The sequence below is a fragment of the Odocoileus virginianus genome, chromosome 8, assembly GCF_023699985.2.
Source record: "Odocoileus virginianus isolate 20LAN1187 ecotype Illinois chromosome 8, Ovbor_1.2, whole genome shotgun sequence".
Lineage (NCBI taxonomy): Eukaryota > Metazoa > Chordata > Mammalia > Artiodactyla > Cervidae > Odocoileus > Odocoileus virginianus.
Genome location: NC_069681.1, coordinates 25125150 through 25140765, shown reverse-complemented (window position 1 = coordinate 25140765; position 15616 = coordinate 25125150). Strand labels below are relative to the sequence as shown.

The 15616-nt window shown below is 55.3% G+C and overlaps 1 long non-coding RNA gene across 1 annotated transcript; it reads left to right on the top strand.

The window, feature by feature from the left end:
• The first annotated feature begins 12461 nt into the window (after positions 1-12461).
• Positions 12462-15367, top strand: LOC139036227 (uncharacterized). The gene is made up of 2 exons (XR_011488931.1): positions 12462-13049; positions 13624-15367. It is a non-coding gene; the product is annotated as an uncharacterized lncRNA (long non-coding RNA).
• The last annotated feature ends 249 nt before the right edge of the window (positions 15368-15616 follow it).

The window sequence follows — 15616 nt, the reverse complement described above, 5'->3', positions numbered from 1 at the left end:
GGCTCATTTCTAAGCCAGGTGATGCCCACGAGAGAGCTTTAGTGAAGTCTGGGGGACCCTCATACGTGGGTGTGTTTAAACCCCAAATGCTTGGGGGTCCTCTTGGAATGCAAATATAACAGCAGTGTTGTAATTACCAGAGAGACACCTGGGTGTTTATCCCAGGCTTAAGATCTTTCCCGAAAATTAGCAACCTGTTTATTCTCATTTCTGCTTTCACGGATTGCCTGGGTCTGCCTGAAATCGTGGTGGTCTCTTTGAGAACTAGGAAACATTGTTTTAAAACAGTCAATCAGGAAGCCAGACACCCTGGAAGATACGAGTTCCGATTTTCATCAGTGATGAAAATCCTTTGGGTTCAGTGAGTCCTTGGGGAGAAGAAAACCTTTGTCGGCTTTTCTCATCACAAGGCACCCATCTGAGGTCTTGAGACCCAGCATCCTGCATTGAAACAAGGAAACCACAGTGCGTTCAGCCCTTCTCAGGATGGGAGCCGGGGTTGGCCGGTTACAGCCTGTGGCCAGACCTGGCCCACAGTAGGTGGTGATCTAAGAATGGTTTTTACATTTGTAAGTGGATAGAAAGCCAATTAAAATAATGGTATTTCACACCATGTAAAAGTTACATGAAATTCAAATTGCTCTGACCTTAGAGTGTGACGAACACAGAGCCACAGCCGTCCCTGGCACGCAGCTGCTTTGCGGCCGCCGGGGCAGAGTCACCGCGACAGAGGCGGTGCAGCCTGCAAAGCCGGAAATGCACGGTGCAGGTCCCTTCAGAGGGGAAGTCTGCCGCCGGCGTGGAGCTCACGGGGGTCATGCCTGGCTCTGCTCGCCGTCTCTGGTCCAACCATCTGCTCTGGATGTTGACTCAGTTCTGTTTCAGCACCTGGAGCTGTGGTTCTGAAACATTTCCAGTCGGTTCTCCAGACAGTTCTCAACCCTCGGTGTCGGGAAGCTCAAAATGCAACACTGATAGATAAATAAAAACACACAGTAGCTGATGCTTGGCCTTAAAGACCCACACCCAGAGGGCAAACCCGACCGGTTCTGATTTCAAATCACAAGCCATCCTCCGTAAATATAGGGCCTTTCATCAAAGATTCGGGAGCCTCAGGCCCAGGTTCAGGGCCCAAACAGACGATGCCCTCTGCTTCCTTCTGTCCTCGGGCCTCCGTGCTGGGGGGACCTGCGCTCTCGGGGATCGCCTTTCACCAGTTGGGCATGTTCCCAGCTCCTGGGGTGGAGACAGTGGGCGATTGCGGGTCAGGCCAGGGCTAACCTGGACCCAAACACCCATTTGGTTGTTCTACCATTCTGCCCAGAGTTTCTGGAAACTACCACTTATTTGGGTCATTCACCAAGAGCCACTCAGCTCTGTGATAACAAACTCTTGAAAGGCAGAAAGCGTCATTTTTTAAAAGAGGATGCACACGTGTCGAGTTGCAAAGGCGAGGCGGTCTCGCGTGTCCCGCAGTGACCGAATCCCGAGTCTGGGTCCGTGTCCCCAGCACCGCCCGTGGGGGCTGCTGTCCTCTGCGGGTCCTCGGAGACTCGTGTGTGTGCTCACTCAGGCGGGTCCGGCTCTGTGTGACCCCATGAACTGCAGCCCTCCAGGCTCCTCTGTCCCTGGGATTCTCCCGGCAAGACTCCTGGAGTGGGCTGCCGTGCCCTCCTCCAGAGGATCTTCCCGACCCGGGGATGGAACCGCGTCTCTTCTGCCTCCTGCATGGGCAGGCGGGCTCTTTACTGCTAGAGCCACCCAGGGACCCCCCTCAGAGCCTCGGGGTGGGTTACTGCCATGTAAGGAGCTCGGCCGCTGCTGCACCAAGGCAGGTGTAAACATCTCGCAGCAGGCAGCTGGTCCCGACGCGGCTCCACTGGGACGCCAGGCGCCTTGTCGGCGAACCAGGTGAGGCCTGGGTCTCCCGCTGGGCTCCCACGGCTGAGCGTGGAGCCGTGACGGCCGGCGGGGGGAACCTGACGTCGCAAGCTTCCCTTGTGACGTGTGGCGTGCTATTACTGTTGGCGTCAGAGAGCAGCTGGGACAGTAACAGATACCTCAGGGGCACACCGTTCCCCCCACCGTGTCCCCCACCCCACCTGCCCTGCTCCCGAGGTCCCTCCCAGGAAGAAGGAAGTTAAGCACGAAGCGCCTTAAACCACTGGAGTGTGCCTTTTTCCGCTCTCTGACTTACTGTTGTTCTTGAAAGTGAAAGTTGTTTAGTTGTGTCTGACTCTTGGCGACCCCATGGACTCTACAGTCCATGGATTTCTCCAGACCAGAATATGGGGGTGGGTAGCCTCTTCCCTTCTCCAGGGGATCTTCCCCACCCAGGGATCAAACCCAGGTCTCCCACATCGCAGGCGGATTCTTTACCAGCTGAGCCACAGGGCAGCCCGTTGTTCTTAATTAATGTGAATTAATTTGCTGGAAAGAAGCTTAGACAAGAGTCATATTCTGCAGAGTTCACGGATAACAGAGTAACTGAGCAGCCGACAGGCGGGTCGGCACCGCTCATACGTGAAGCTTGGGAGAGACAGAGACTCACTCACAGACTGTGCTCCGCTAACAGTGACGACATTCGCCTTGGCTCTTGTTTGGAGCGTTTGCAGAGCCCTGGAGACGGGGCTTGGGGCTTTCCCCACGGCTCAGCTGTGAAGAACCTGCCTGCTAGTGCAGGAGGCCCGGGTTCAACCCCTGGGTGGGGAGAGGCCCCGGAGGAGGGTAGGGCAGCCCACGCCAGTGTTCTTGCCTGGAGAATCCCACGGACAGGGGAGCCGGGCGGGCTGCGGTCCACAGGGCATCATAGAGTCAGACACGACTCAGTGAGCATGCAGAGGCTGAGTTTAAGAGCAGTATTCACCACCTCCTTTTTCCCTAACGCCTCTTTGAAGTCAGGGCTTTAACCATCCCCGTTAGCAATCAAGAGGCTGTGCTCGGAGAGTTTTGTTGTCTTCTTAAAGCCACACAGGTTGGAACCTGGGCGGGATTTCAGATCTGTCTGACTGTTACCACCCAAGCTCTTAGCCGGGAGTTTAAACGATGATGGGAGGATTTTCCTCCTTCGTGAGTATCTGTTAGTCATTCCAGCAGTGATGCAGCTTAGGAGAGGACCGTCTGGGAGGCTCGGGGCAGGAACACTCAGCGCCCTGCACATTGCCCTCCCCAGGCGGCTTTGTTTACTGGGGACAAGGGCAGGACCTTTGGCTGTGGGGCTGAGGGTGGAGGGGAGGCTGGTGCCCCCCGCCCCTCGTCTGCTTGTGAGTTCAGGGAGGAGCCTATCCCAGGGCTGCGTTAGCAGAGCGGAGTCCCGTCTTCCGCGGGCCCAGTCTTCCCATCAGATGCGCCCGGCTCCGTGTGTTCTGGCTCCTGTAAGGACTTGGTTGCTGAGTTGTCTAAAGCCTTCCTTGCTGAAGCCGTAAAAAAACAGGAGTGTAACAGATTGGAGAGGAGACCCACTGGGGAAGATCTGTGTTTATAATGGGGCAGAAAACAGCATTTAGTTTCTAAAAGAAACTGCAGAGAGCTCTTAATAAGGTTCAGTCTGATTTTTCCTGCCTGTGTGAGCAGCTGGCCCTGATGAGATGATGCATGTAATTAAGGGCAACGCTTTTCCCTAGGGGAAAAAAAATTGCAAGAATTTATGAAGTGATGAGCGATTTGTGGTGGAAATAAGTGAGGGGACCAATGAGGTAGCTCTTTTTCCTTTCTCAGTGGGGCGGTCATCGTGGGCAGGGCCTTCTGTGTTTGATGACCTGGACTGGCTCCTTCGGCCTGTCCCGCCACAGCCAGAGGCCTTGACCAGTGTGGTCAGGGGAAGCCAGGTGCTCCCTGCCCCAGAGCCACCCGAACTTCAGTGTCTTGAAGCTTCATCGCAAAACGGCGAGGGCTCCTGCCTTATGAAGGCCCTGCCTTGAGATCACTACTCATGCGTGTCTCTCCTTTCGTTATGAGAGGGCTTTGAAGGCTACAGAGATGCTCTAAAATGTCACATCAATCAGTAAGGCCTATGGCATTTGGTGGAAAGAACAAATAGTACATCTTATCTTCATCACGGTGAAAATGTGATATATTTTATTTCATTTTGGGCAATGAAAAAAAAAAGTTGGAAAAAAGGAGTGTATCCTTGCAGTTAAAAAATAAGAAACCAATGGACTATGGGAAACAGTTCCCTGGAGAGCGGTTCAGCTCTCTAAAGGCGACTGCCGTAACCAACTTCTCATAAATCTTTCTCAGGATGAGCTTCGCATCCGTAAGCATGTATTGTGTGCAAACTCATCACAGTTGTGCCCCTGCAATATGTATACAGTGTTACAAGGCTACAATTTATATACTCAGTTCCATAAGACTACACATACGTCTGTATTTTAAAGGTAAATTATAAACACCGTTTTTCGCCTTTTTAAGACCTCTTGGAGATAACCTCTTATCAGCGTGCATGGTTATTCTATTTTGTTTTATCTTGCCCACAGCTAAGGTTAGTCTGGTCTGCACTATATGTGCTGTGTGTGTGAGATAATTCTCTTCAGTCATGTCTGACTCTGTGTGACCCTAAGGACTGTAACCCACCGGGCTCCTCTGTCCATGGGATTCTCCAGGCAAGAATACTGGGGTGGATTGTCATGCCCTCCTGCAGGGGATCTTCCCAAACCAGGGATCAAACCTGCGTCTCCCGTGTCTCCTCTTTGGCAGGTGGGTTCTTTTCCATTCGCGCCACCTGGGAAGATCCTGCGCCGTCTGCCCACACCTTTTTTAATGTTTTCCAGCACTTTGGTACAAGGCTTCTGTAGCCACTGTCCAGGTCCCCAGGTGACCCGCCCTCCCACCTGGCTGCTTGGCCCTGGGCGGCTCCAGGCATGTCGCCGGCTAGGTCTGTCCTGGCGCTGCCTGCAGCCTGTCCCCTGCCTGCGCCTCCCCAGGCCAAGGGGAGAGGGCAGTCCAGGCCACAGAGCCGCCACAAAGCGAGCGCGCGTGGGAGGCCTGCCCGGCCCCGGGTTCTCCGGGAGCCACCTTGCCTGGAGGTGTGTGGGCGGGGCTGCTGCCAGACCACCGTAAGTCTCCGTACCACCCCCCGGGGCCGCCCCTTCTCCTGCGCAGTTCTCACGGGTTTCACCAGCTGCTTGTTACCAGCATTTCACCCCTGCACAGACCTCGCTGCACCACCCACAGGAGTAGAGGGAATCGCTGGAAGCCCAGCAAAGCTGTGAGCATCTTGGTTCAGAGAGCGTTACTGGCTCCCTCCATGCCGATTTGGTTCCCTCCTGTTGGAAGCGCGGTCTCTGTGGGTCTAGACTCGTAATGTGATGCCCCCCAGAGCCAGAGCTCCGAGCCGCTTGGCTGAGGCTCCAAACACAGGCGGGCGCACAGGCAAGGGCCACCGTCTGGGGGGAGCCCCCTGGGGAGCTCTGGGTGCTGGAATGGATGTCTGAGTCCAGCCCTGACTCCCCAGGGCCCTGGCTGCCCTGCCTGCCCCTGGTGGACACGGGAGCGTCTCCTGAAAGAAGCCCGGGCAACGGAGGACGGTCCCCCTGAGACTCGGCGTCTCCTGAAAGGAGCCCGGGCAACGGAGGACGGTCCTCCTGAGACTCGGCAGCTGGAATCTGTGCCCAGACAGCGACGCAGCCTAGAAACCCCTCACGTCCCCACACCCACCACGGCTTTCATTTCCACTGTGAGGCGGCCTTTGATGATGAGAACGCTTCAACTGGACTTTGGCATTCTTACCCAGACCCTCAGAGAAAGCAGAGCAGATGGTAGAGAAGCTGCCTTTCAGCAGGAAGGCAGCCTCTTCAGGGTTGGAGAGGGAGGAACTTACGTAACAAAAAAGGCGCTTAGTAACAGTCATCCATCAGCCCGGCTCCTCACCAGGTGCCCCCAAGAAACAGAGATTAAGTGCTCAGAGGCATGTCCATGCACATCCACAGCGTGCCCTGCACAGGGCCCTGGCCCGTTGACGGATGATGGACAAGCAACACGTGGTCCATCTGTCCTTCCATCTGAAGGGGCGATACTCAGACTCGAAGAGGGACGAAGCGCTGACACCCACCTCCGCATGGGTGAGCCTTAAGGGCATTTTGCTTCAGGAGAAAGCCGGACATGGGAGTCCACATAGCCCACCATTCCACTTCTAAGACATATCCAGCAAAGGCAAACCCACAGCTGAGGCTCCAATACTTTGTCCACCTGATGTGAAGAGCCAGCTCGTTGGAAAAGACCCTGATCCTGGGAAAGACTGAAGGCAGGAGGAGAAGGGGGTGGCTGAGGAAGAGATGACATCTTTGACTCAATGGACATGAGTCTGAGCAAACTCTGGGAGATGGTGGAGGACAGGGAAGCCTGGTGTGCTGCAGTCCTGGGGTCCCAGAGAGTCAGACAGGGCTTAGTGGCAGAACAAATGAAACAACCAAGACAGAACTGGTGTCCCGGGGGCAGGCACCTTTCCAGAAGCCTCCTCCCTTGAGGCCACACTGACCCAGTCCTGCACGGAGTCCTGCACGAGCTCCTCAGGGTGTATCTGGCTCTCTGCTCAGGATGTGCATTTATACACATACTGAGAAATAGAATCACGACGTTCATGATGTTTTATAGTCTTTTCTTCTCCATGTAAACACATTTATCTCTATAGCATCACTTTCAATGGCTGTGAATTATTCCATTAAGAAGCTGTGTAACTTTGGACACAGATGAGACCCCAGGACACGCCGTGGGCAGTCTGGACCTGTGCCTCCACAAGCCGGGAACCAGCAGAGACCTCGGAGAGGCCAGGACGGACCCTGCACTCCCCTTGCGGAGGCCCGGCCCTGCCCACACCCCCCACCCCGGCTTCAGCCCCAGCACTGCCTGCGGTGGCGCCACCTTGTCACGGGCGCTGGAAGACACGGGCCTCAGAGAATGAGGGCTGGGGGGCCATGTGTGCGTGCGGACGGCCATGGTCCCTGAAGCCTGTCCCCCGTCCTCCCCCGTCCCCGTCAGGGGCCGTGGGGCTGACAAATGCGTTGTTCTGTTTTGCCTTCTCGGCTATTAACAAAAGGAAAAGCCACACAAGTGAAAAATAAGTCACTTCCATTTTTTTCCCATTTCTGCGAAGTTGCAAGGAAAACAGGTCATTGCTTCTTCACGCTTGTTTCTGCACTAGCAGGATGCAAATCCCCAGAACCCAAAGGAGACCTTGGCAAACACGCCACCATGGTGGGGGTAGGGAGGGTCAGATTGTGTGCAAATGACTGATGATTAGTTTATAGTGCTTATGATGCAGGTTCCGTAACAATGGAATTAATCTTTAGAGGGAAAAATTAAAAGGGAGTTTGCTCCCGAGGGAGCTGAGTGGGGTTTGCACATCAGCGTGATGCGTGCTCGTCGGGACAGACAGCAGAGCCCCAGGGCGCCTCATTGTTTAATCAGCGCGTGATATCAAGTTGATTAACTGCCTCCACCCTGCAGAGGCCTGGCTGCCCGACGCTGCGGCCTCTGCCCGTGCCAGGAAGGCTGGGTGCCCAGGGCAGACCCCTCTGCTCTGGGCAACCGCTGCTGAACTGTGCGTGGTCACAAACCCTAGCTGGAGGGGCAGCTGACCCAGAGGCCCCCACCATCGGGGACAGGGCTCTTCTCCACTCCAGGCAGAGGGACCCCCGACTTCTGTGCCCGAGACTGCACCCTAGGGCAAGCAGCAGGTGGTCCTGACAGCGTCCACACCTGCAGAGTTGCATGTCTCTGGGGGGCTGCACATACCTCTGCACACACAGTCCGACTGAGTCCACGTCACGGTCGTTACTGAGGAAGAAGCAGAGAGGGCTCCACGGTCCCCAGGTGGACAATCCACCCCCATGGGCCCGGTGTGGGGTTGGGCGGTCCGGCAGAGCCTGGATGGGGGGGCCGGCAGCTGAGGTGAGACAAACACGCGCCCTCTTGTCACTCCACCCATGTTCTGGGCCCCCGCAAGATCCCCATTTCTCACGGCAAGAACATTAGTTAAAATTAAGAACTGTCCATAGGCCGCTTGGAGACATCGCAGGTTCAGTTCCAGATTACTGCTATATAGCGAATATCACAATTAGAGTCACGTGGATTTTCAGTTTCCCAGAAAGTCTGTTACCCTGCAGTCCATGAAGTGTGCATTATGTCCAAAACCCCCCTCCATGTACCCGCCTGAATTAAAAAACACTTTATTGCTCAAAAGTGCTAAGCATCATCTGATCCTTCGGCAGTAGCATCAAAGATGCTCTCAGATGACCTTAGAAGTATAATAATAATGAAAAGTCTGGAATGTTGTGAGAATTTCCAATATGAGGCATGGGGACAGGAAGTGAGCGGACGCCGCCGGAAAAACTGTGTCGCCAGGCTAGTTGGTGCAGAGTTGCCCCGAACCTTCCATCTGTGAGAAATGCAGATGGAGCGTCTGCAAAGGGCAGCAACGCGAAGTGTGCATTCTGACGCACCATTTGTCCTAAGAGGGTGAGCAGGAGCGTGTTTCTATTTCGTGGACACTACAGTACGGCAGTGGGGACCTCGGGCTGCGAGGGGCCGATCACAACACGCCCTGACGAAGCCCCCGCGGTCCTGCAGGGGGCATGGCTCTGGTTAACGTGACGCTGGATGCACACAGATGCTCAGCCAACAGGAAAGGGTGTGCCCGTGCGTGTGCGTGCGCGTGCGTGCGCGTGTGTGTGTGTGCGTGTGCATGCGTGCGCGTGCGCGTGTGTGCTGTCAATCCGTGAGGCGGGGGAGGAACCTGACTCAGGGGAAGAATAAGTGTGTGAATGAGTAACGTCCTTATTTTACATCAAGATGCCCTTGGTGGTCGTAGAGAGCTGATAGAACATTGCAGTGCTGTGTTTGGCGGAACTTTCTGGCATTTTCAGATTCAGAAACTTGGAATTGTTTGTAATTGGTTCTCAGTCTCCATGTACACAGTCTAGCATTTCACTGTCTCCTAATTTTAGAATCTTGGAACAGTTCTAAAGTGGTGGCTTTGGCAACTTCAAAATCTTATTGTAAGGGCCACAAAGAAAATTAGCATGTATATATTAGCTTGATTTTTTATTAGTCTTGAAGTGAAATCAAGCTTGCTATTTTGAAAACTCAACAGCAAAGAAGGGCATTTATCAGTGTTATCGGAGAGAAGAGAAAACATCTGTCATTTTACCTGGTAGCACAATTAAAGAACCTCAGTGAGTACACTACTATAGCTATGCAGTAAAATTTATATTGAGAATTTTACTATTTATAAAATATATGATCTTGTAAAATGTTTATTGTTTCTTCTGATGAAAGACCCAAAAACCTGTTATGGTAATAGAGCATGCTCTTAGCGTCTTATAACAGTGTATTAATACTGTCCATATATGCTGTTATGTCAATGGGGTGCGTTCCCTCTGAATTTCTGGAGATTAGCTTATTAGGGATTGAAAAAGCTATTATTTTCCCTCAAGGGAAAATCTCTTAGCAGCAACTCATCTTACAAGCAAAATTTGAAAAGATAAGTACTTCAAATAAATTTTCACTTTACTTTTGAAAGAAAGGTATAAATATAATAACAACTTAAAATCTGCCAAGATTTGTCCCCCTTGGAAGCCCAGGGGACTCGGGAGCCCCAAGGAGCAGAGCCATCCCCAGGTGTGGCCGCTCTGTCTGCTGAGGTCGCACGGGGCATGCATGGAGCACCTGCCGTGTGCCGGGGGCTGGGTGGGCAGGGCGGGGGTCGCCTGTGACATCAGCGTGTGTTCACAGCCGCCCTGCCGCGCTCTGGAGCCCCCGCTGTGTGCGTGCGGAGGGCGCCACCGCGGTGCTGTTGGATGTCACAGCCCGTCACCTGCGGGGTCCAACCCGGGACTGTGCCCTGCAGACTTACAGAGGCCGGGGCAGGGCTGAGGGGGTCCCGTTCTTCCGTCCAAAGGAGCGTCTGCCTGTGAGGATTGCGACAGAGCCACCTGCCTCCACCTGCAGAGAGAGAGACAGACAGACAGATGGAGAGAGACCGAGAGATGGAGACAGACAGACAGAGACGCAGAGGCACGGAGCATCTGACACGGCCGCGGGGCTTCCTCCTGGTGGAGGCGCAGGTCTTGGCGGAACGCCTGAGCCTTTGGGACCGCGAGTTTTCTTCCGCAGACAAGCAGCGACCTCTGTCTGGAGGGCTCTGGTGGCCCTGCCTTGAGGTTGGGCCCCGGGTCCCCCATAGCTGTTCTGGGACTGAGCTTCTGAGGTCTGAGGTCCTGGAAAGAACTAGAGAGCACAATTCTTGTTTATTTCCACCTGTGGATATTGGCGTGAGTCTATTTAAAACGCATACGTTTGGTTACATGAAACCAAATTACAGAAAATTACCTCCATCTTCTTAGGCCCAATCCGCGGCTTGCTTCCTTGACTCCTCGTCAGGATAGAACTGAACGGGGATGGGAGTGTGGGATGGAGTGGGGGGGAGGTCAGTGAGCTTCTCGGAAGCGTTCAAGCTCCAGAAACACACCTGCCGTGGAGCGGAGGTTCAGGACCCGCAGAAGTGAGGGTGGCGTCTCCCACTTTCTTCCCGGAGCTGCCCTGGCCTCCACATGGCCTCTGGGTGGCCCCGTGGGCCGCACATGGGTCGGGCCAGCGGCCGGCATGGGGCCAGGTCTCCTGGTCGCCGTCCCCTTCCCTCCCTGAAGTCCACCACCTCCTCTACGTCTCCCCCTCTGCCCTCCGCTTAAGGAAAATGCCACTGGGTCAAGTTCAGTCCATGGGCTCACAAAGAGTCGGACATGACTGAGCGACTGAACTGAAGATGTTTATGATAGTTTAGGGGCTTCCCAAGTGGCGCTGGTGGTAAAGAATCCACCTGCCAATGCAAGAGACGCAGGTTCGATCCCCGGGTCGGGAAGATGCCCTGGAGACGGGCGTGGCAACCCGCTCCAGCATTCTTGCCTGGAGAAGCCCATGGACAGGGGACCCTGGTGGGCTGTAGTCCAGGGGGTCGCAGAGAGTTGGACACCACTGAGCAACTAAGCAAACGTTAGTTTAAACTTAAGGGATCTGAAACTTCCTCCCGAGGAGGAGGATACTTTTTCATTTGTTTCTCATGTTTTAAAATTCCAAGAAAATGTGCCAGTTTTAACCTTGAAAAATACTTGCAATGAGGCCCTGGGCTCTTCTGGGGGCAAATAGAGAAAATCTCCACGTATGTAAAACCGAGGCGGCCTTGAAGCAGGAGCCCCTGCCGTCACGGCTGTGCCATAGCTGGGGTCGGGGCCTGGGGTGCATCGCGTGAGTGCCTGACGGTGACATGCAGGCTGGCTGGCACAAGCAGTGGCCCTTCCCGGGGGGCAGGCCTTCGTGGAGGCCCCGGCTCCGAGGCCCCGGGAAGGCCCTTCACCAGGGGCCTCGGCACGGAGCATGGTGGGAGGGCCGCCCGGGGGACAGCGTGGCTCAGGACCACTCGGGGCAGCCCAGGGACCACCGCCCAAGAGGAGACGCTGTCACCCTCCGGCCTCGTTCCTCGGCCCATGGCTGGACTGGCGTCTTGTCTCCTAAATGTTGAACCTGTCTGTAAGTGTTGCCAGTTTGGAAGCCCCACTGGGAACCGACTTTTAACCATAAGCCTGCATTTCCACCCATTGCAATCCCAAGGAGGTGGCAGGAGACCTGTCCTCAGCTCCCTAGGGACGCGCCGGGCCGGGAGGGCAGCCTTGTGGGGAGGGCGAGATGTGGTCAGCGGGTCACTGGACGCCGCGGGGCTTCTCCCTCCCCTCCTCTCCCCATGGAGTGCTGTCCCCACTCAGGCCTGTCGGAGAGGCCGCGTCTGAGGCCAAGGCAGTTTAAACCTTCCCGGACACGTCTCACCAGGATGTGTCTGGGCTGGGTGTTGACCGCTGCCCACCCCGCATAGTGTCCCTGCTACCGAAGATGATTGTGACAATCCCTGCGCGTGCTTGCATCGGACTTTGAAAAGCTTCCACCCCTCACTGCATGCTGGAACACGGCAGACACTTGATCTCCTTGCCAGTGGGGAGACGGGACTCTGGCAACCAAGAGCAGCCTGAGGTCCTGAATGCTGGGTGCGTGACCCCTCTGGTCTCACCTGGGTCGGCCACAACGCAGGTAGAAGGCAGTCTTAGGGGGCTCCCGGAGGTCTCCTGGGCCCAGGGTCCCGCGTCCCAGCCCAGGTGCTGGTTTGGAGGAAGGAGGGCTCGGTGAGCCTCCGGCTGGTCTTTGCCGCATGTGGGCACGGTTACAAACCCAGAGGGACAAGGAGGAAGCCATGAAAGTTCCAGAAAAGCCCTGATTAGGAGCAAGGTCGGGAGGGAGGTTATAGAAGGGCAGCCAGCGAGCCGCAGCCCTGCCGTGAGGTCAAGGTCACACCTGCCAGCTCTCACAAAAGGGACGCTCCCTGCGGCTTTCGGCCTGGACAGTTCACAAAGCTACCCGTTCCGTGTGCTTTATTTGTTTACCTTCCCCGGCTGCGTGGGTAAATAGAGCAAGTTAGGGAAGTGTTCAGACAACTCAGCTTTCATGCTCTCAGTAGCCTAATTACACAGGACAGAAGCTGAAATTTCATGTGCGTGGTGCGGACTTAGAGGCCAGGACTGGAAGTAACCGGGCTGTGATTTGCACTTTGAAAACCGAGAGGGAGCAAAGGGGTGGTTACAAACATGGAAAATGACCACGGCTGTTCCTAGAGACCTTGAATGTCACCAGGGGAGACGGTTCAGCAAGTGGGACAGAGAGAGAATCTGCTGCTCACAAATGCACGTGTCAACACCCGGAAGCGATGGTGAAAACTGGCCTTGCTGGCAGCTTGCTATACATTTGTGCCACTAATACTGTGCCATCTGAGCAAAGATCTGGGCTTACCCCCTAAGAAACTGAGTTCTGTTCGTGGACGTTTCTGATAAGGACAGGTGGACAGGAGGGTGTCCGAAGGACCAGCTCCATCTGCACAAAGACCACGGTGTGAAATCTGCCAGCTCCGGGTGTATTTCTGTCATCACTCACAGCACACCACGTCACTGCTCCTGGGCAGTCTCCTCTGTCTCCCCACTGCCCTGCATCCTCATCTCAGACGAGGCACACAGCAGGTAGGCAGCGGACGGTGAGGCACTGAATGTGTGTGAGCAGTTCCCCGGGCTCTCCCCCACCCTGCCCTGGTGAGCGAGGTCAGCGGCAGCACTGTTTCCACCCGAGGAGGGCAGCCATGCAGGCAACCTGTCCTGGTGGGAGGAGCCGGAGCTGGGCCTTGAGCTTGGGGCTTGCAAACTGTGAGATGAGCGTCCTCCCACCTGCCCAGAAGCATCTACAAGTATCAGTAGATTCCAGCACAATGGGGTCCTTAGTTAGACCTGCTGGTTCCAACGTACCGTCATCATCAAGTTATCGTAGCTCAACTTTATTTTGACCACAAATATTAATAAAGGACTAGGAAGCCTGGCTGCAGTTTACGAGGTCATAAAGAGTGGGACATGACTTAGCGAAGAAACAACAGAAAAAAAAATTAGGTGAATGGTGTGTAGATTTTATGAAATCAGAGGTATAATGGTGGTTTTATGAAATGAGTGTTGGGTCTTAATCTTTCTTCATCCTGGGGAGGGGCACGGTGATAAAACAGCACATTAAAAATAACCAAGCTGTCTCTCTCTGTCACTTTGCTGTCAGGGGTTTGGAAACTTACCTCATGGGTTGCCAGCATCCCAGCCCCAGGGCCCGGGGTGCAGGTCACCAGGCTGCTCTGAGGAGGTCGTGACCACCCTGCTCCGATGTGCTCAGTTCAGATTCAGCTTCAGAGTGAAGAGCATCGTGGGAGACCCCAGGGTGCCTACACGCAGTGTACACGTCACCCTCCCCGGGACCTCACCACCCTGGTTTCCAGCCCTTGTCCCCGCGTAGTTTCCAACACTGCCTCCTTGTGCATCTAGGAGAGAGCCTCACAAGGGTGGTCCTGCTGAGAGCTGACACCGCTTCCTACAAGGACCCCCCTGGGGTCATGTTGGATTTGGGACCGCTGGGGCTTCCAGGGAGGCTCAGACGGAAAAGAATCCGCCTGCAACACAGGAGACACAGGTTTGATTCCTGGGTCAGGAAGGTCCCCTGGAGAGGGAAATGGCAACCCATTCCAGTATTTTTGCCTGGAAAATCCCATGGACAGAGGAGCCTGGTGGGCTACAGTCCATGGGGTCACAAAGAGTCAGACACGACTGAGCGACTAACACTCACGTTCACACTGCTCCAGGGCGAGCTCATCTTTACTAACTACACCGACAATAGCCCTGTTCCTAAATAAGGTCACAGTCAGCGGCCTTGGGGTAGGGCCTTCTCCTGTGCTCTGGGGACACCGTTCAACCCATAGCGTGCCCGTGGAGGGAGAGCTTGGCCTCAGACGGGCATCTAATAGCATGAGGTCCAGGCTCTGACCACTCCGTGCAGATGCCTGGGGGACGAGACAGGGCACCGGCCAGAAGGAGAGGGCGCCGTCCGTGGGCTCCTGGTCAGGCCCCTCCCAGCCCGGTCGGGCAGCGTCCTCGGCCCCTGGCCAGGCTGAGTGGGCCTGAGGGTGACCCTGGGTGGCTCTGCCGGCGCCTTGGAGCCGGACGGTGCTGAAGCAGAGACTGGACACGCCCCGTGTAGACCCAGGGACCAGCGGCCGGGGTGGTGCACCCGCCCCTCCTGACTGTCACGTGGGGAGGCGCGTCCGAGGCCGGCACACAGACAGGGCCGGCCCACCTGCTCGAGGGCGGGCGGGCCCGCGTCTGTCTGGGCGAACGAGACCAGCTGCCCTCCAGACGCCGGCTCGTGGCCTGAAGGTGCTCCTGTCTCTCCAGCTGAACCTGTAAAGGCCGGGCAGACAGCAGCTGCCCTCGGAGATGGAGAGAGTCCTGGGGGGCAGGGGGGCCCAGCCATGCCCCCAACCTGCTCCCCCGTGTCCTGGAACCAGGGGTTTCAGGATCTGGCATTGAGGAGGAAGAACTCAAAATAAAAGCAGACCCAAGTTTCTGAGGTTCTCCGGGTTCTTCAGCTGTAGCATCTCCACCAGGGAAGCTGTGTTCTTCATGATCATTCAAAGCTCCCGCCGGAAACTGCTTAAGCAGCGGAAGGCAGGTCCTCAGGGCTGACTCTCTTGTGTCGGGGATGGCCGACAGCCTCCAGCGCCCAGGTGACCCCTAGGCATCCCCCCCTGGACCCCGCTGGCTTCGGCTCTCTCTGCTTTGCCTGAGCTGGGAACCTCTCTCCTTGTGAGAAGTTTTCTTTCTCCCTTGATGTCTTTAACTTAAAAACAAAAATCAAAGAGTTGCGGGATTCCCACCGGGATGTGTTATGCAGGAGGAAATTATTCCCATTAGAACCCAGTGAATTTCACATGTATCCAGAAGTGCTTTTATAATAAAAAATAAATGCTCTATAAGTGATGGTACCAGGGGAATTTCGCCAGTTCTGACACGCCTGGGTGATTTGGGCTCAGAAGTCAGTTTTTCTGTCTCCTCTTTATTTGTCATCTTCCTGAGTCTCCACCCCTTATAGTGCAGCTTCATTTCATGGGATCTAATACCTGGTGGGTGTGCTTGGAAATAGCACTTTATTGGCGCTTCATTTAGATAGGATAGGTCTGGAGTTGGGGGCCTGGGGTGCGAGGCAGAGGGTGTGGACGGAGGCA